Source organism: Misgurnus anguillicaudatus, chromosome 5 (assembly GCF_027580225.2).
Source record: "Misgurnus anguillicaudatus chromosome 5, ASM2758022v2, whole genome shotgun sequence".
NCBI lineage: Eukaryota > Metazoa > Chordata > Actinopteri > Cypriniformes > Cobitidae > Misgurnus > Misgurnus anguillicaudatus.
In genome coordinates, this window is record NC_073341.2 from 36895790 (window position 1) to 36917252 (window position 21463).

Consider the following 21463-nt stretch of genomic DNA (forward strand, 5'->3'; position numbering starts at 1 on the left):
TAAAAAATATGGGGGGGGGGGTGATTAAGTGTAAATAACTTTCTTACAGTAAAATATATCTCAAAGTAAAGTAGAGATTCTAAGCCTTCAAACAGTATCTCATGTGGTACCATTAAAAATTAAAGGAATATTTTATTTAAGTCATAATAGTTAATTTTGGACCCGGTACGGAGAGGTCCACAGAGTTAAATTGTTTAATCATCAACCATACTTTATTTAGGTGAGCTTGGTGAACTTTCAGCTCTTTTTCAGCAATGCCCTGATCATAACAATCACATAATAAATCAAATAGTCAAAGTAAAAGTGAACAAAAAGAAACTTATCAAAACAAAAACATCAAACATTTGGAATTTAATGTAGTTAATGTAGTGTAGGTTTAGATGGTAAGAGGCTTGTGGTGGAGGCAGCAGTGGCCGCTGACCAAAATTTCCAGTAGGCTGCTGCATGCGTTGCTGGCTGTGCTGATAAAAAAAAAAGGGCGCTGTTTATGAGACTAAAAGTGAAAGTAAACTTGACTGTGGTTTACGGAGGACGAAAAGCAAGTGTAGGATGATAGGGATGTCACTTTTGAGAAAAATCAAATTCGAACGGATATCGAAAATCATGCAATGTATCCCAATGTATTTGAATATCTAGGTGCCCCCCCTCCCCCGTGCGCATAAAAAAACAACAACACCGTAATTGAGGTATATTACAGTATTAAACACACATTTATAACGATTTCATCAGGCTTCAGAAAAATTTAAAAAAGAACACAAAGAATGTCCTCTCAGTTACTGTAGTTGCAACTATTGCGTCATCACAATAGGGTGTTCAATGCATATATTTAATATAGATTGTCTGTCATACAGAAAGGAGATTTAATTTAAATATACAACACACACAAGCAGTGCCGGTCCTAGATGCTGGGAGGCCCTAAGCAAAGCTTTGTGAGGGGCCCTCTGTCAGTGCATTCAGACCCTGATAGCATAGCACACATACATCTCGGAGACGTCTATTTGATGTCTGCGTTTACATCTGCAAGATGTCTTATTTAAATTGTTTTCTCATCTGCAATACGTCTGTGAGACGTCTCCTAAAAGATGTCATATAGACATATTGAAGATGTCTGCAAGACGTTTTTGATTTAGAATGTATGTAAAGCAGCTCTTTTCCTTTATAAGATGTTTTTACACACCAGATGTATTCCAGATCTCCAGATCTTTACCAGACATCTCACAGACGTACCTGTGCTATCTGGGTAAAACCCAGTCAATGTTGCTGTTAGTTAGTTGTTAACTAACCACATAGTGTATTATCTTATAGCTGTATAATATTCCCATATGCACATTACTTTGAAACCCTGACTGATAAACTTGCTGATTATAATATGAAACATGTATTTGCTGATAAGTTGTTTTGATTTAAAATGTGTTGTGAGAAGCACTAAAAAATTTACCTGATCTAAATAAATGTAATGAATCAAATTAAATTACATATAAATACATACTGTTAATACACAGGGGTTAAATTGGGATTTGTTATGTGGGGGGGGGGGGCTCTGTGGGGAGGGGTACTTCGAGGGGTAACATGTTTAATACTGATGACAGCAAAGCCACTGGTGTGTTTCAATGACATTCTGGACCTCTGATAGGATTTGATAAGTTTCAGCTTTAAAAGAGCATTTCACCCGTAGAAACATTAATCTTTATTGAAAGTGTTATATTTGTAGTCGAAATGTAACATAGATTTAGAATTTGGTGCCTATTTTACAGAGAAATGGGGTGTTTGTAGTCTCATTCCCTCAACAAAGACATTGCACTTCCTTCTTTCAATGATGCAAAATGATGATTTTTACGTCATTGAAAGAAGGAAGTCCAACACTGAAGTCTGTATTTCTCCTGTCTCAGCGGCAACTGAGGAAATGATGCACGACCATTCAAAAACATGACTGGAGTTCTAACTATACACAGCTTAATACAAATGGGTGAAGTGTCCCTTTAAAGCTGTCACAGAGGTTGACACCAAATATTTTAAAAATAGTGTCTGATTTTAAATATTGCAAATCTATGAGTTTGACACCCTATATCCATTTGTTGCACATGTCATTATGCACAACTGATCAAACTTTAAAGGAAGTTAAAAGAATCAATCTCCTTGAATAATTCTAGGCATAAGATGCCCAAAAAGACTCAATTAACAAGATAAGGTACAACACACAGTACTGTATCAGCAACATGTCTTATAAATTAGCCATAGAGATTCCCTATGCTGGTCAGCAGCTAGCTACAATCATATAGTTAGGTTTGATTTGTGTAATCAAAATACATTATTTTATTATCTATACAATGAGTTATATCCAGTGTTATCCAGTTAACATACTGTAATTAAACGAGTGACATATACTTTAATCCTTTACAAATTTCAAGTCTTCTATTAAGTTTTCTAGACGTGGGCACCATTCTTACCTCTCTCTCTCTCTCTCGCTCTCTCTCTCTCTCTCTCGTCAAATTATCCTGCACGAGAGCGCGTTCTTGAAGTTCAAAGGAAAAAGCGCGTGTTTTCGCGGCAATTTCGTCACCCAATTCGCGTCATTTGAATCGCCCCATGCTAGGACGCGTGTCTTTACATTGACTTAATCTGCTCGCGCAAATCCTTTATCTTGTTCCCTTGCTTCACGATTTTTCCCCTTTATTCTGCTCCAGACGGATAGCTTTGTCTTTGTTTTAAATCAATGGTGGGCATATAATATGCGCATCGTTACCAAATCACTCTTCTGCGTCATGCACGCGGCCGTTTCTAAATTTGAAGGCTGCAACCTCCGGATCATGTCGCATATGCGCGCTGCATACGTCATCAAGCCTGATTTATTTAAGTTAAATAAGCATTTCATTTGCAAGTCATAAGCATAATATAACAATTAAACATTAACTAAGAATAATAGTCAACATTATAATTGTTAATATTCTAAAATACGTTTTTATGACGCATATGCAGCCTAAATGTGACCTCTGAAGGCTGCAGCCTTCGGATTGAGAAACTGCCTGCATGTTGTCAGAGTACATATCAGTGATTTAAGAAATCATTGGCTGAATCCGAAATCGCATACTGCCATACTATATAGTAGGCAAAAAGCAGTAGGCGAACGAATAGTATGTCCGAAACCTCAGTATACGTAAAAGGGTAGGCGAGAATTTGCGGGATTTTGGACTATTTCTCGCGAGATTCAGAGGCACGTGTACTTAAGTATTGTCCGAAACCGCCTACTTACTGAAAATGTAGTAGGGGAAACAGCACGTGAACAGAGTAGTACGTCCGAATCCTCAGTATCCATAAAATGAGTAGGCGAGAAATCCCCGGATGCCCTACTGATTCCGCCCCTATTCTGAAGCGTGCATCGGATGGACACTTCTATCCCAGCTTTCCCATGATGCTACGGGAAAACAAAGCAATCGACCGGAGACCAACCAATCGGGTGATTTTGATACGTTACACAGGGCTGTCCCTCAGCACCCTGACTTCACGCACAGACCCAGGATATACCGCAATTAAAGTGCTCAGCTGATTCATGAAAATAAAGCTGTAGAATTGTCACAGCTGTGTTGAGCTGACAGTAAATATGTGATGGTTTGTTAGAAAAATACATTTGAATAAACTTTTGTTTCATATGGGAAAGTTTATTGTGATGGTTTTATTCATTCATTTTTTATTCATGTTTCCTGTCGTTTTAAGTAAATACAAGAGATTGCTTGACTAAAATGTATATAATCACATTGGCTGCATTGTGTAGTTTGTATTCAAGCACAGCTGTCATCTGACAATAGATATTAAATTACAATCTGCTTGTTTTACTTATTTTGTCCCCTACAAAATAATGTGTAATATATCTGTAACACTGTTACAGATCAAGTTACTGATGCAATCAGGTGTTAGTGCACCTGTCCCTCATACACACGCATACGTTTTCATGTCTGTTATTAGGTTTGTTCGAGTTTATGCACCGCTGTAAGAACCAACAGCTGGATGACATCAAAGTACCGCGAGAGCGATTCCAGAAATCACACGGAGAACTCTGATTTCGAGTTGCTCTCGCGGTATTGTGATGTCAACCTCCCGTCGGTTCTTGTGGTTCCGCATGAACTCGAACAAGTCTACTACGTCATATGTCACATGATAACGTCAACATGGCGAATGCTGTACATACTTAACGCGAACGTACATACTGCCTTAGCGCACGTGTAACTGGCTACAAAACAGTTCTTTAATTTCTTTATAATTCTTTTATTTTTCTATTTCATCATTCACATCTTTTGTTGTGAACTTCTCAAAACTTCCCATTTGCAGTTCTTTTATATTATAATTTATTTCTATTTGTATTTTGTATGCATTTATGTTCATACTTGAAAAAAAACTATGGGAACTAGATCTGAAGTATTTGTCGTCATTGGGGCACTTATTGGTGACGCACACGGTGGCGCTGTTGAGCGAGAGAGCTGTTTTGCCTCAGAGCACTGTGTGATGCTGCTGAGATCAGACCTGTTTATGCTCTCTTGCATCTCTCCCCACTAATATTGGTATGTTTGAAGTGTTATTCGTTAAAAACAGTTCATGAAATTGTTAAAAGCAATATAATCTGTATGTGTTATGTTTAAACCTTGATGGATTGTATGTTTTATATGAGTTATATGGGACTTTGTGTGACGCACGTGTTGCTAACAAGCTGGTGTTGTGTACCCCTAGTGGTGAGCGGAGAGACTACGTGCAGCGTGTTAATTTAATGAAGTGCCCATATTTTGCAGGTATGCAGTTCATAAAATATAAAAAAGGGATCTATTTCATATATAATTGATTTAAAATGATAACTATTTACAGACTGATGCATTACTTTTACTCATTTAAAATGTATAAAACCCAGTAAATGATTACAATGATTAATTGAAAACAATATTTGGTTTATAGTGTATACATTGTGTGTTGTTTAGAAACATTGATTGTAATTACATGATTGCAATGTGTTGATACAATAATTCATAAACTTTTTCATTTTCATTTATAAAGATATGATGCATATTAGTACAAAAGAACACACAACTGACTCTTTATGGAAAAAATCTTTATTGAAGGGTTGTAACATGATTCGATTAGACACTGTTGTTGTTATATCATTTGATCTTACATTGATTATCATATGTTTTTAATTTATTTCCCCATAATGTCATAATTATAGTGATGTAAAAACATATACCTCTTGCCTGAGAGCACTGTGTGATGCTGCTGAGGTCAGACCTGTTCATGCTCTCTTGCGTCTCTCCCCACTAATATTGTGGTGAGCGGAGAGACTACATGCAGCGTGTTAATTTAATGAAGTGCCCATATTTTGCAGAAAATAAAAAGAAGAGATCCCATTCTGTTGTCCCTGGCTTGTGTTCTTTGAGAAGGAAAAGCAAGTCTGCTACATAAAACTGGTGCCGTGACCCGGATCCCAGCCGATCAGCCGCAGCCGATCACCGGGTATCAACTGTAAAGAATCAAGCCAAGACAAAGGGACCAACTACAGACTGCCAAAGCTGGTTAATGAACTCTGGTGCTTATATTCAGGTCTTATCTATATTGTGACATTTTGTTCTTATTGATTTTGTATTGACCTATATTATTTCAAATAATTTCATTACTGCTCTACAAAGACAAATAATATGGAAGGCCGTGAATGCAATATGTTCACACCAGTCATGGGTAGGGGTAGAGGTGTACTTAGCCCAGATGGTGCTGTAAGATGTAAGGTGAGAGATCAAGTGTGTGGTGCTAGCCTAAGCCCTTCAAGAGTAGAGGGGGGAGCCGCCTTTGGTGTTTTGTCCTCCACACCTGCCCCTAATAAAGATAGTTCATACTCACATCTAGCAGAGCTCATAGAGGAGCTGGGCAGCCAAATTGGTGACTCCATTCTCGGTCGACTCCTAGCAGATAAAAACCCTTCTGCCTCCTGTAACCAAACTCTCCCTGAATCAATTAAAACAGATTTGCACAACACAACCCTTGATCTATCCAAAATGAATCTGATTCTTCGATCTGATGCCAGAGAACCTCCTATGTTCCGCGGAGATGGAACAGATAAATATACTATACATGAGTGGATAGAGTTAATGGAGGTGTACTTACAGAAACGGGACTGCCCAAACACAGAGCGTGTAAATGAGATCTTAAACCATCTTCTGGGCAGGGCAAAAAGTATAGTAAGAGTAGGGTTGAAGAGCAGCTCCTGTCCTGATGTAGTTGTTTCCCCTGAGACTGTCTACAAAATGCTCAGACGTTATTTCAGTGAAAGCCCAGAGTCTTGTCTCCCAGTGGCAGACTTTTATGCTACACGCCCATATGCCAATGAAAGCCCAGTCGATTATTGGGCCGACTCAATAACGCAGCTGAGGTTGCTGACAGCTACCTGCAAAAGCAAGGAAATGGGATGAAAAACATCTCAAATGAGGTTGCTATGATGTTTGTTAGGAACTGTCCTGATGCTGAGCTATGTAGAGTGTTCAGGTACAAACCAATCATGAAATGGACATCTGCAGAGGTTCAAGAAGCCATAGATGAATATCAAAGGGAACTATGTACGAGAAAAGCTGGTAATTTTACTCACACCCTCCAGGTAGCAACTACTGCCATCAGTAACGTAGACAAGCAAGGGGAAAACACAGCGGTGAATGCTGCAGCATGCGTCCCAAACACCCAGAACGTAAAACCTGAGGCCACAATAACAACCAGTAATGACACAAGTGCTCTAGAACGTGTGCTTAATATGCTAGAGAGGGTTCTTGAACGTACCGGGCCACAAACGACCCACCCAGGCGGACCTCATCCGCCATCCTGGACTCGTCCACTCCGATGTAGAGTCTGTGGTGAAAAAACTCATTCCACACGCTCTCACTGCATGTCTGAAAAAAGATGCCTGAATTGCTTTGAAGTCGGTCACCAGCGCAGAGTATGTCCCAGAACAGCCTCCGAGCTTGAGAACCCCTCCCCAAGTCAGGGAAACTGAAGCACCCACACAGAGGAGGGGACAGTGTGGGTGAGGAAATTGAAACCCTCCAAGATGAAGATGCTTTAAACACATACAAGTCAAATGTTAAGTTAATGTCAGGTAATATGGTGTTGTTTCAGAATGTAACAAAGTTAGAGCAAGCAGACAGCCTCTTCTACACAGACGTTCTAGTCAATGACAAAGTTACCCTGCAGGCCTTACTGGACAGTGGGTCGATGGCTTGTACCATCAATGAGGAAGTAGAGCATGTTTTACAAAGCGCTGGCGTTACTTTGGATCTATGTGGGATGCAGCCCAATGTTATGCTGGTTGGATGTGGAGGAGTTCAAGTTGCCCCAAAATGTGCATATCAGTTGAAATTGAAAGTGTACGACTATGAAGTCAGCGTGCCCACGTTAGTCGTACCAGGGCAGCGAGACCAACTAATATTGGGCACCAATGTCATCAAATACGTCTTAAGCCGTCTTAAGCAAAATCCAGACTACTGGCGCATTGTAAATAGGCCTGAATCAACCAGAGAGCCTGTATTTGAACAGTTCCTCAATATGTTGTCCGGTATCAATAGATGGAAAGGAGATGAGATGCCTGATACCATAGGGACCGCTAGACTGGCACAGGCCATCACACTGCTGCCCAGACAGGAACATCTAGTGTGGGCCAGACTGCCTCCCAAGACCCCAGTTTCAGCGGGAAGTGCAGTACTGATTGAACCATCTAGATCGGCAACTCACAAGAAGGATATCATTGTCGGTCGCGTAGTGGCTTCAATGACTGCTGATCGATGGGTACCAGTTAGGATGTTAAATCCATACGAGAAGCCCATAACTCTGAAAAGGAACTCTAAAGTAGCTGATGTGTGTCCTTGTGTGGCCCTAGAGGATCTGGAAATAGAAGCAGAGCAGCCTCTTGAGACTATAAAGATTCAAAGCCAAACCGTACAAGATGGACCCATCGACACTGAATTCCAAAGTGTCTTGAGGAAAATGGAGCTTGGTGATCTGGACATCGATTCTTGTGAAGTCTCTCCATTTTGGAAGGGCCAGTTACTTAAACTAATTCAGAAGTATGAAGGTGTGTTTTCAAAGCATAAGCTAGACTGCGGGAAAGCGAATGATTTTGTGCACCGCATCCACTTATCCGACAGCCGACCCTTCCGATTACCTTACCGACGTGTTCCGCCAGGACAGTATCAGAAATTGCGGCAAGTTCTGTCAGACATGGAAGAAAGGGACATCATTAGCAAATCTAACAGTGAGTGGGCATCTCCTTTAGTACTTGTGTGGAAGAAGAGTGGAGACCTGCGAGTTTGTGTTGATTACAGGTGGCTCAACGCACGTACCGTTAAAGATGCCCACCCCCTTCCGCACCAAGCCGATTGTCTTGCTGCCCTGGGAGGAAACGCAATATTCAGTGCAATGGATCTTACATCTGGATTCTATAATATCCCCATGTGTGAAGAGGATAAGAAACTCACAGCATTTACTACCCCAATGGGATTATATGAATTCAACCGTCTTCCTCAGGGATTATGCAACAGTCCAGCGAGTTTTATGCGGCTTATGATGAACATATTTGGTGACCAAAATTTCCTTACCCTACTCTGCTATTTGGATGACCTTCTGGTTGTAGCTCCCAATGAAGAGGAGGCTTTAAAGAGGTTAGAGATGGTTCTTGACAGACTGAGCGTTCACGGGCTTAAACTAGCCCCGAAAAAGTGCCACCTGCTCAGAAGGAGTGTCAGATTTCTTGGCCACATTGTGGATGAACATGGAGTGGCGACTGACCCTGATAAAGTTGCGGCAATCAGCGCCATCACTGAGAAGGATCTAATGATGGATGATGGAGTCTCACCCTCTCCAAGAAAGATTAAATCCTTTTTGGGTATGGTAATGTATTACCAACGTTTCATCCCAAACTGCTCCAGCATCGCTAAGCCTCTTTTCACATTGACCGCGGCAACCAAGGGTACCAAGGGCTGTTCGAGAGGTAGTGCAGTCTTCAGGAAGCTTAGTCCAAAGGACTGGACCAAAGAATGTGTTGTGTCCTTCGAACGACTAAAGTCAGCACTTTTAACATCAGTAGTACTGGCTCATCCTGATTTCAGCCAGCCGTTCATCCTTTGTACAGACGCATCACTCGATGGCTTGGGAGCTGTCCTATCACAAGTCTCTGAAGGAGAGACCAAGGCTCGGCCAGTTGCCTTTGCTAGCAAAGCCCTCACTCGTGCTCAATCCAACTACCCTGCCCATCGCCTAGAGTTTCTCGCCCTCAAGTGGGCTGTCTGTGACAAATTTAGCCACTGGTTAAAGGGGCATCCCTTCACAATTTGGACAGACAATAATCCTCTAACTTACATCCTGACAAAACCAAAACTAGATGCGTGCGAGCAGAGGTGGGTGGCTAAGCTAGCTCCGTACAATTTCAATATCCAGTACATACCCGGTACCAAAAATGTAGTTGCCGACGCTTTAAGCCGAAGACCATTCATACCCAGTCGTGTAAGCCAGAGGCTGGTAGCAGAGCCCTACAAACTTCTCCTCGAACAATCTGAACAGATCAAAGAGGGGATGGTTCAGGACGCCTTTAGGCTCAGTGCAAACAGCCAGTGTGTAAGCCATCCATCTGTGATATGTTCCTTGTCCCCTGAGCAGGTTACTGCCATACTTGAAGCCCATACTGAGTGGGATACGGGAACAAAGGAGAGAGTTGTGTCTTGGCTTGCTCAGGATGTCCAACAAGCAGTGCTGCCAGGGAAAGACACTCTCTCAGTTTTCCCCCTTAGAGAGCTCCAAGAAAAGCAGGAAGGTGATCAAATCTTGTCAAGAGTTCTTTTCTATGTGCTACGAGGCAGAAGACCATCACGACGGGAAAGGTCAAGAGAGCCGCTCAAAGCTGTGAGAATGCTAAAGCAGTGGGAGAAATTGAGAATGCTGGATGGCATACTCTACAGGGTTTGTAAAGATCCACTGACTAAGTCCACACAGTACAAGTTCATAGTCCCTGATTCATTGGTCAGTAAAGTCTTGTGCGGTATCCATGACGAAGCTGGTCATCAAGGCCAAGGCCGAACGTTGTCTCTTGCACGGCAGCGTTTCTCATGGGTCACCATGGAAAGAGACATTCGTGACTATGTGAAATGTTGCAAACGTTGCGTGGTCAGTAAGACTCCCGAGCCGGAAGGAAGGGCTCCATTAGAGTCTATCCGCACCACTCAACCGTTGGAAATGATTTGTATAGACTTCTGGTCGGCCGAAGATTCATCTGGCAAAAGCATTGATGTGTTGGTGGCGACTGACCACTTTACGAAAATGGCTTATGCTTTCCCATGTAAGAACCAATCCGCAGCCCAAGTCGCGCGACAGTTATGGGACAGGATTTTCTGTGTCTACGGCTTTCCTCAAAGGATCCACTCCGACCAAGGGGCAAATTTTGAAAGTCAATTGATCCATGAGCTACTGCAGATTGCTGGGGTGAAAAAGTCAAGGACCACGGCCTATCATCCTATGGGGAACGGCCAGGTTGAAAGGTTCAACCGTACCCTCGGGAATATGATAAGAGCCTTGCCTCCAAGAGCTAAACAGAACTGGCCACAAATGTTGCAAACCTTGACATTTGCTTACAATTGCACAGCCCATGAGTCAACTGGATTTGCCCCTTTCTATCTCATGTACGGGAGGATTCCTAGATTGCCAGTGGACATAATGTTCCAAAGTGTGAGTCAGGACAATAACATCACTGATTATGACCAGTATGTAAAGAAGATGAAAAATGATCTTCGAGAGGCAATGTTGCTTGCTCAGGCCAACACCGCTGCCAGTCAACAACGGCAAGCAGCGCAGTACAACAAGAGGATAAAAGGTCGAGATATTGAGGAGGGAGACCATGTGCTGATCGCCAACAAAGGTGAACGCGGACGTCGAAAGCTGGCTGATAAGTGGGAGTCGACCCCATATGTCGTGTTGTCAGTGGATACCAGGTGCCATACTTACCGCATAAGGAATACTCGAACTGGACAGGAGAAAGTGGTCCACAGGAATTTGCTGTTACAAGCCAGCTTCCTGCCCATTGAGGAGAATGATGAATGTTCAGAGCCAGTTTTTGATGATGCAGAACTTGATTATGGGGACTGTGAAGGTTCTACAAGTGACATGTCCTCAATAGACTCAGAGGGTTCTGACCATGTTGATGAAATTAATGATGCAGCCCTCATTTCAACCTGCCCACTGAGCCCATCGAATGGAGAGGATGTCGAAGACTCCAATGTTGAAACAGGATTTAGGCAAGTTGTGGCTGAATCAGAAAGTAACTGTGGCACAGAGGACATCGATCAGACATCTGAGCCAGAAAATAATGATTTGAGCGCTATAGTGAGTGGAAACAATGAAAATGACCCGACAGAATCAGAAAGAGGTCGCAAGGATGTTGATCAACCTACCTTTGAAATAACTCACCAAGTTAAAACAAGGGTTGGCAGAATAGTGAAGCCAGTAAACAGACTGATCCAGAACATGACCCAAAATGTTGTTCTGCGCAGCCCATTCTTTAGTCTTTCGAGACCATGAATATCTTATTTCAGAGCAATTAACCCTCCTTAATTAGCTTCTATATTACTCAATGGGGATACTAAAGAAAGGGAAAATCTAGTAGATTTTGTTTAAACTGAGGCAGTGTGTACGGCACTTCCTTTAGCAAGTAGACATTAGAGGGCCTGGCCAGCTTTCCTTTGTCACTTCCCAGTCAAGTGGGTAACATATATGTTGCTGATCAAATGTTTTGAAAAGACCTTTCTCCCTATTATTGAGTTACATGTGCTGGATGAATTTTGTGAAGTTCAGGGGGGAGAATGTAACTGGCTACAAAACAGTTCTCTAATTTCTTCATAATTCTTTTATTTTTCTATTTCATCATTCACATTTTTTGTTGTGAACTTCTCAAAACTTCCCATTTGCAGTTCTTTTAAATTATAATTTATTTCTCTTTGTATTTTGTATGCATTTATGTTCATATTTGCAAAAAAGCTGTATGGGAACTAGATCTGAAGTGTTTGTTGTCATTGGGGCACTTATTGGTGACGCACACGGTGGCGCTGTTGAGTGAGAGAGCTGTTTTGCCTCAGAGCACTGTGTGATGCTGCTGAGGTCAGACCTGTTCATGCTCTCTTGCGTCTCTCCCCACTAATATTGGTATGTTTGAAGTGTAATTTGTTAAAAACAGTTCATGAAATTGTTAAAAGCAATATAATCTGTATGTGTTATGTTTAAACCTTGATGGATTGTATGTTTTATATGAGTTATATGGGACTTTGTGTGACGCACGTGTTGCTAACAAGCTGGTGTTGTGTACCCCTAGTGGTGAGCGGAGAGACTACATGCAGCGTGTTAATTTAATGAAGTGCCCATATTTTGCAGGTATGCAGTTCATAAAATATAAAAAAGGGATCTATTTCATATATAATTGATTTAAAATGATAACTATTTACAGACTGATGCATTACTTTTACTCATTTAAAATGTATAAAACCCAGTAAATGATTACAATGATTAATTGAAAACAATATTGGGTTTATAGTGTATACATTGTGTGTTGTTTAGAAGCATTGATTGTAATTACATGATTGCAATGTGTTGATACAATAATTCAGAAACTTTTTCATTTTCATTTATAAAGATATGATGTATATTAGTACAAAAGAACACACAACTGACTCTTTATGGAAAAAATCTTTATTGAAGGGTTGTAACATGATTCGATTAGACACTGTTGTTGTTATATCATTTGATCTTACATTGATTATCATATGTTTTTAATTTATTTCCCCATAATGTCATAATTATAGTGATGCAAAAACATATACCTCTTGCCTGAGAGCACTGTGTGATGCTGCTGAGGTCAGACCTGTTCATGCTCTCTTGCGTCTCTCCCCACTAATATTGTGGTGAGCGGAGAGACTACATGCAGCGTGTTAATTTAATGAAGTGCCCATATTTTGCAGAAAATAAAAAGAAGAGATCCCATTCTGTTGTCCCTGGCTTGTGTTCTTTGAGAAGGAAAAGCAAGTCTGCTACACACGTTAAGTAGGTACCCAATGAAATTCAGTACCTACACAGTAAGTATGCGATTTCGGATTCAGCCATTAAGTATTTTTAAAAACCCGCACAAATTCGGAAGTTTGCAAATTATTTAAATTATAGCGTCTTGTTTTCATTAAACATAATAATAATTTTTCTTTGATATAATGGTTTTAAATAATTCTGAGATCAAGTGGGCCCTCTAGTGGTGCGGGGCCCTATGCAAATTGCGTACTTTGCGTATAGGAAAGACCGGCACTGCACACAAGTCAAGTACAGTCATTGAATTTTTTATGCTTGGTGTGCATACAAATGCACATTATTTTAAAGATCTAGTATTTGTATCTTTAGTTATTAAACTTTTCATGAAATGTAAAAAAAAATGTATAGTGTCTGCATGTCTGAAGGAACATAATATAATTATGTGATGGTATGCTCTTGGCATTTTGTTAATGACTTAAAACTCTTTTTTTTTTGTCTGTGATCCCAGAGAAGATTGTAAGTGTCCTGCAGACAATAATTGTTCACCACACAAGTAGGCTTCAGACTTACAGTATAATGTGCTTATCTCAGGCTTCTCTTCAACTGATCCTCACCCTGAAACCATTCATAAAACTCTGTTTATCTATCAACACCTAACACTACACTGTTACAAAAAATTCTGTAGAAATAAAATGACAGTATTACTGTCAGCTGTTTGCCAGTAACTTACCGTAGATTTAAATGTATGTTATTTACTGGCAACAGTTTGTTCAAAGTTAAATGATCATTAAACATTAACAAGTCTTTTTATTTACAGGACAAAACTATAAAATAACAGCCTCATGCAAAGCATTCTGGGAACCAAAATATGAAGGAAACAACAGAAAAAGGTTAATGAGGATTTCTGTTTCCCAAAATGCTATGCATGAGGCTGTTTTTTTATAGTTTTATTCTGTAAAAGCATAGACTTGTTCGTGTTTAATGTTCATTTAACTTTAAACAAACTGTTGCCAGTAAATAACATATTTAAATCTACACAAGTTACTGGTACACAGCTGCATAACTACAGCTAATTTTTTAACAGTGTGATAATAAACCAGTGGTTTAAAATCTCTCATACTCCCAGGGTTTAACATGATGACTTGTGGCTCTATAACGCACACATCATTTGCCATCAAAAATGTTTTAAGTAACATGTCATGTAATAATGACTGGTCAAGAATATGTGTAACATTTATCGTTTTACACAGTCAAATTCAGAAATGCAGATGCTGTCTACCCACCATTCTCGACCCAACTGTTCATCTGCAGGAGTAAAGCTGTGCTGCTGATAGATGTCAGTGCTCTCCTCACTGCCAGTCAACATCTTTGGCAGCTAACATTATGAGATTAGTGTCACGGTAATCCGTGTCATGTTTTGTGTCTGTTCTATATTGTCATCACCTGGACACTCGTTAATTATCATCATTCATTCCACCTGTGTGTCATTAGTCTTTGTGTATTTATACCAGTGTTTGTGTCACACTCATTTAGTCTGTGTGTGTATATATACCTCTGTCTTCTGTTTGCTCACGGCTGGATCATTGTCATTACTACCCTGTCTGTTCCCCGTGTCACATTTTGGATGTTCCTGTGTTTGCTACCTGTTCGTCATTTTACTCCTCGTGTTTTTGGTTTCCTATTTTATCATTAAATGTTATTTATTTTGTGAACTCTGCGTATGCGTCCTACTTCCCTACCGTATCGTGACAATTAGACACTTCTTCTAGCATATGATTATGTTTAAATCAACTACACTTCTTATGAACAATATATGTATGTTTTATTTTCACCTGTTACTTTATTGTCCAAGCCCCGCCTCATTTGTTAGGTTTATTCAAGTCAGGTTTGTAACTTTAATCCTCGCTTTTCCAAGCATCCACTCGCCAGACGCCCCAGGTGCAGCCCCGCCTCGATCGACGTCATCGCTTTGCCCCTAACCAATGAGAAGCAGTGTGGGAGGGTCTGCACGTGATACTTGGCCGCAGGTGCAGCCTCGCCCAAATCTGCAGGCTGATTCTCGACTAAACACCAACCGAAAGTAAAAGTAAACGCGGCTGTGTTTTGAAGAAGGTACGCACTGGAGGACGAAAAGCAAGGCTAAGTTAGTTTGATACTATTTAAAATTAAGTAAAATTTTAGTTATCAGCCTGGTCATTTCTATGTTTGATTAGTTAATTGAGTAAATTTAACTGAAGCGAGGTATTCACGCCTGAAGCGCGTGATTGGACAGATCTTGCAGTTATGATTGTTTTATGTAAGCGATAAATAGTATATCTTTAAACATTGTGCATGTGTCATGATTTTATTATGAACCTTTTCTTTTTCCAAATGTATGTATTTTTATTGGGAAAAACAAAGTTGTTTGTAATGTAAACAAAGGGCTGCAATTGTGCGGTTTCCCCAGCTAACAATTTTTGGTTCCCAAAACGTTCCCCTAACGTTAGTTTTTGGTTCTCAGAACGTTCCCCTAACGTTAGTTTTTGGTTCCCATAACGTTATTTTCCAAGGTTTGTTTTTGGTTAGCCAGGAAAGTTTTCTTTACAGAAATAGAACGTTATTTTTAGGTTATTTTAACGTTTTCCTAACGTTAGGAGAACGTTAGAATAACGTTAGGATAAAAGATAAAAGTCACTTTAGGTTAAAAGATCTTACCACAGTTAGTCGGCTATCCGTTTTTACAACAATAAAAAGTTTCTAACATTATATTCTCCTCAAATTCTCCTCAAATCGATTGGAAATCACTCGTATATATATATTTCTTCTCACATATTTAAGTTACTAAATCAAGAAAGAGACAAAAGAACCGCTAAAATAATGTTAGTCTCTGAGGTAAAAACGAAAGGACCGTTATTTTTTAAATTAACGACTTTTCCTGAGCACAAGATAAAGCGGGTACTCGTGAAGAAGGCGGTAAGCTCGTGCAGACAAGCACGCGCATATTAGACGTGCACACTAAAGGAATAATGGGTTTAATTATGCATTCACTTCATTTCCTAAAAAAAACACATAACCAAAAAATAACCATTAGAGAACGTTATGTGTAAGTTATTTTTAGGTTATTTTGTGGTTCCAGAAAACCAAAAAATAACCAAAAAATAACGTTCTGTATAAGTTATTTTTAGGTTATTTTAGAAATAACCACACTGCAACGTTATGGGAACGTTGTTTTATGGTTCCAAAAAAATAACCAAAAAATAACCAAAAAATGACGTTCTGTATAAGTTATTTTTAGGTTATTTTAAAAATAACCACCCTGCAACGTTATGGGAACGTTATTTTATGGTTCCAAAAAAATAACCAAAAAAGAACCAAAAAAGAACCAAAAAATAGCGTTCTGTATAAGTTATTTTTAGGTTATTTTAAAAATAACCACCCTGCAACGTTATGGGAACGTTATTTAATGGTTCCAAAAAAATAACCAAAAAAGAACCAAAAAATAACGTTCTGTATAAGTTATTTTTAGGTTATTTAAAAATAACCACCCTGCAACGTTATGGGAACGTTATTTTATGGTTGCAAAAAATAAAACATAAAAATAACGTTCCCAGAACGTTATTTTTTGGTTCCCAAAAAAATAACCAAAATATAACCAAAAACTAACGTTAGGGGAACGTTCTGTGTTTGCTGGGTCGAACTTGACTGTTTCGGTGCGGTGATCTGACAGCGAGAGCGGTAGACAGAGAGACAACAGTGACCGAGTTCAACAAACAGCGACAAAGAGATGTGTTTAGAGAAAAAAACGGGTAAAAAAGTCAGCATTAGATTGTTGTGTTCCCATGCGTCACTCACGTTATAATAACGCAGAGATACGTTTTCAGTCATGTAGATACTGCGGTAAGTCAAGATCCGTAGGGACAGTCAGCTTCAACCCTACCTATGCGTGTAGCAGGCATCTTTCATAGTGACTACTACGATTAACCGGTTCTCTTACACCGGACTTGACTCTTTTATACTTAAAAATTATACTTCTAATAATAAATGTATTTCTAAAATGTTTTCGGTAACGCTTTAGATTACAGCCCGGAATTACTGCGTAAGTACAGCGAATTTACAGCTTATGTTTCTGTAATTATAGTATACGTATGAAGTACGTACGTGTAATTATAAGGGAACAATTTATAATATTTGGGGAATAAAGGGGTAACAACCGGGAAAAATACAAATAATATATGCAGTAAAGTACTGTGTAAGTACAGCGAATTTACAGCGTATGTTTCTGTAATTATAGTATACTTATGAAGTATATACGTGTAATTATAAGGGAACAATTTATAATATTTGTGGAACAAAGGAGTAACAACCAGGAAAAATACAAACAATATATGCAGTAAGTATTTTATAACTAAGGGCTAACTATTTTAATATTACATGATATGTATGACTTATATGCTAAAAATGTGGGAAATTACAAATTATTTATACAGTAAGTAATTCATAACTTCAGACTAACGATTCAAATATGAGGCCTATATGATATGGCATAGGCTACATGCAAAACAATGTTATGTTTGAGAGTAATTTAGCGAGAACACACACATTCACTGAATTGGCTCGATCACACTCCTCTCCACATATAGCTGGTGCGTGGTGATCGCACTGGCGTCATACCATGGCTGCTTTCACATGAATTCTGCAAACTGTGGGTCTTCATTCAATTATAGTCATACACCACATATATTTTTGGAATAATATAGGTAGGCTATTAAAATATATTTAGGCATAGGCTAAGTATTTTTTTAACCACGGGGGTACATATTTTATCATTTCATGATGCATGATGATGGAGATTACTAAACAACAAAACTTGAAATTCAGTTAATGTGTTTATGCTATTTATTAGTACGATACAATTTATTTAGAATTTTCAATAAAGGTTACTTACCAAAAGAAAGAAAAAGAGTACAGGAATTTGTTGGATCATCAAGCAAAATTAAAAATAGGCAAGGCAACTATGGTGAAAACAAAGCAAGCAAACTAGAACTATTTCCTGTTGTTACTGTGTAAATATACCATTGTTTTGTGTTGTTACAGTCTAAGTCAAATTTTTTACCCCCTTGTTTCACGTAGTTACAGAGTAAATATAACATCTGCGGTCTGTAAATTAAAGTGGCACGTGTTACCCCCTTGTTTCACATAGTTAAAGAGTAAATACAACATCTGTGGGCTGTAAATTAAAGTGGCACTTGTTACCTCTTTGTTTCCAAAATATTATAAATTGTTCCCTTAAAATTACACGTATGTACTTTATAAGTACACAATAATTACAGAAATGTATGCTGTAAATTCGCTGTACTTACGCAGTACTTTAATGCATATATTATTTTTATTTTTCCTAGTTGTTACCCCTTTATTCCCCAAATATTATAAATTGTTCCCTTAAAATTACACGTACGTACTTTATAAGTAAACTATAATTACAGAAACATACGCTGTAAATTCGCAGTACTTTCCGGGTTGTAATCTAAAGCGTGTAAATACTGTATAATGAATGTTTCTATTTGCAATAGTTTCTTGATTTTGCTAGACATTTACTTACCAGAATTGATTAATGAAACAATATTTTGTTTACATCTTTTACATTATCAAAAAGATAAAATTATTTTCAAACAACCGTATACATGTATATGAACCCTTTAAACCCCATTCTCCAAAACTTATGAGATAGACAGTTACACGTTACAACTAAGGAAAGTTTAGCATTGCTTGTAGTGGCAAAAAGTCTTAGCTTGAATCTTCATAAGAAAAAATACTCAGGAGACAAAGGTTCCAGGTGCCAAACAAAAATTACTTTATTCGCTCGAGCCAACAAAGTGAGACAATCAATACCCCTCAAAGAGGTGCTCAAAGGTCATCTGCCCTCCCAAAATCTGACTCCATTTTTATACAGTAAAATCAAACACTTCTTATCTGAGATGACGTAAAGTCTTCTAATTGGTTTCGGTCTGCCGCAATTAATTTTATTTGTTTGATGTAGCAAAAGTGCAGCTGAATCCTTCCTCATATCTAAAATGATATATTCTGCTTATTGGTTCTCATGGCCTTGGCCTAGCTTGCACAAATGCCTTATTATTAATATAGCAAAGTACAGCTGGACTTCTCCTCAAATCTTAAAATGACGTACGTTTATTATTTTGATTGGCCTTAGCTTTCTCTGACACAACTAACATTGATGTGTTGTATGAAAAAGTCCTTCTCTGCAAAAACACCAAAATCACATCACTGCATCACTGTAAGCGGCGGCTGGCCTTGCATCTGCCAGAAGTAGTTGTGAGTTTGCTTAATTTCATTGTTATACATGGCATTTTCAAGGAGCTACAGTCTACATGGCTCTGTGCGTTGGGACATTTTATTTTCCATCCGCCCGTGGATGCTTTTCCAGCAACACAGGAACAGTCTGCCACTGAAATGTCAACTGGTCAGCAGTCGTCAAAGACAATCTAAACATTAACACAATATATGTCATTTTCACATGTAGAATCAGGACAAAATTTTTAATACTTCAAAGAAAATGAGTATGCTGATCAGGTAAGTAGTGGGCCAGTTATAAAAATAGGCTAAATCATGTCAGGTTATCAATTGCATAACACTGTACACAATACTGTAATCTAAGGACATCAAAATAAATCACCTGTCTCAATTTACACTTTCATATTGTTTTATAAAAACAGTGACCACTAGCCAATGAACCTTAAAGATAACTGACTGTACATGGTTTATAATAACCATACAGTAAATAACAGCAGCCATCAGATAGGGTTGTTGCGGTGACAGAATTTTCCCACCGGTTAATCAGCACGTGACAAACCCGGTGAATGATACCGGTTTCACCGGGTGGGAGGGGCTTATGAAATCACAGACGTGCGCATTTTACTTTCACTTTTGAATTAGATGCAACTTTTGTTTAAATCCAGCGCTTGCGTACGCTGTGTTAAATCGCGTATGAATTTGCGTGCAACTGCTAGTGCAACAGCTGGTTTAAAGGACAAGTTCGGTATTTTACACTTAAAGCCCTGTTTCCAGATTTTTATGGTGAAATAGAACGGTTTTGACTGAAATTTCAAAAGCGGCTGCCCCGATAATTTTTGGGTGTTTGTGTTTCACCTCCCACCTCTACAATGGGTTTATAGGTGCACTGGAACAATCCTTTCTAAAATGGATTAAACTTTTGTTTACAAAGACGTGAAACTCACCGAGTGGTCAAGGGTTTTCACTGATATGCTCACACAAAAATCGCTGCAAAAGACGCATTCCAACAGGTGTTTTACCATTCGTTGTAAACTTGTGGACCTATTTTTCCAAATGCCTCACACCTGTATATTCTTCCGCTGAGAGCTTGAATAATAGAAACTCCAGCCCAGGTGGTGGCGCTAATCTGCCATTGCCCATTGCAAGAATACAAACAAAGTTCCCGGTGCTGAGTAATACCGTACCTGACAGCACATCTAATACAAGTCAATGGAGTTGGCATAAACTACAATAAAACCTGTTGGAAAGCATCTTTTGCAGCGATTTTTGTGTGAGCATACCAGTGAACACCCCTGACCACTCGGTAAGTTTCACGTCTTTGTAAACGAAAGTTAAATGCATTTTAGGAAGGATTGTTCCAGTGCACCATTAAACCCATTGTAAAGGTGGGAGGTGAAAAACACCAGAAAATTCTCGGGGCAGCTGCATATGTCGAAATTTCAGTCAAAACCGTTCTATTTCATCATAAACAATCTGAAAACAGGACTTTAAGTGTAAAATAACGTACTTGTCCTTTAATATATAATAACGTACATCTTATAATCCTTTTCCCTTTTGCTCCTCGGGGCTGAACATGCCGCTTGTAGTAGCCGGTGTTTGTTGGGCTCGGTCGCTGTTGTCTCTCTGTCTGCCGCTCTCGCTGTCGGATCACCGCACCGGAAGTTTTCACCGGAAGTATTGGACCTCACAGTCCGAAACGTCAGCGGTCGCCATATTGTGCACAGAGCCTATTGCAAGATAAGGTTATCCTAGCTGAATTCAGCCCTGACTCGGTTGCATGAAGGGAGGCTAAATTAATCTAGATGAAGTTACAATAGAGATTTGCAGCTAGCCTCTTCCAGAGCAGGCTAACAACCAGGCTAAGATTATGAGACTTTTTTTATGTTAAAATTAGTACAGATGTTAAAACATGTCAGTAGACATTACCTTATGTGTAGATTTATTTCTGCAATCAAGTCACCAGCATGCAAAATGTTCTTAATCTTGATTTTCTAAAAGTGATGGATGGCAATCTCATGGATGGTCCAAATTATTATGCACATGCCATTTTGCACAAGTCAGTAAGTTTACAAATTGTATTTTACCCTCAATAGTTATATGACAGTTTGCA

General features: G+C 39.2%; 1 protein-coding gene and 1 long non-coding RNA gene across 6 annotated transcripts in view; one reads left to right on the forward strand and one right to left on the reverse strand.

Annotated features, from left to right (window-relative positions):
* The window catches only part of LOC129415018 (NLR family CARD domain-containing protein 3), a 57915-nt gene that overhangs the window by 12584 nt on the left and 23868 nt on the right, over positions 1 to 21463 (forward strand). Inside the window, exon 1 of one of the 5 annotated variants that reach the window (XM_073868119.1) lies at positions 15106 to 15230. The exons of the other annotated variants lie outside the window; for them this stretch is intronic. The gene's annotated coding sequence lies outside the window, so the exon portion shown is untranslated. Of the gene's footprint in view, positions 1 to 15105; positions 15231 to 21463 lie in introns of those variants that run through there. 5 annotated transcript variants of the gene reach the window in all.
* On the reverse strand, positions 32 to 14437 carry LOC141363992 (uncharacterized). Its single transcript, XR_012369740.1, has 3 exons — positions 14349 to 14437; positions 13636 to 13680; positions 32 to 461 (listed from the first exon to the last, which is right to left on the reverse strand). It is a non-coding gene; the product is annotated as an uncharacterized lncRNA (long non-coding RNA).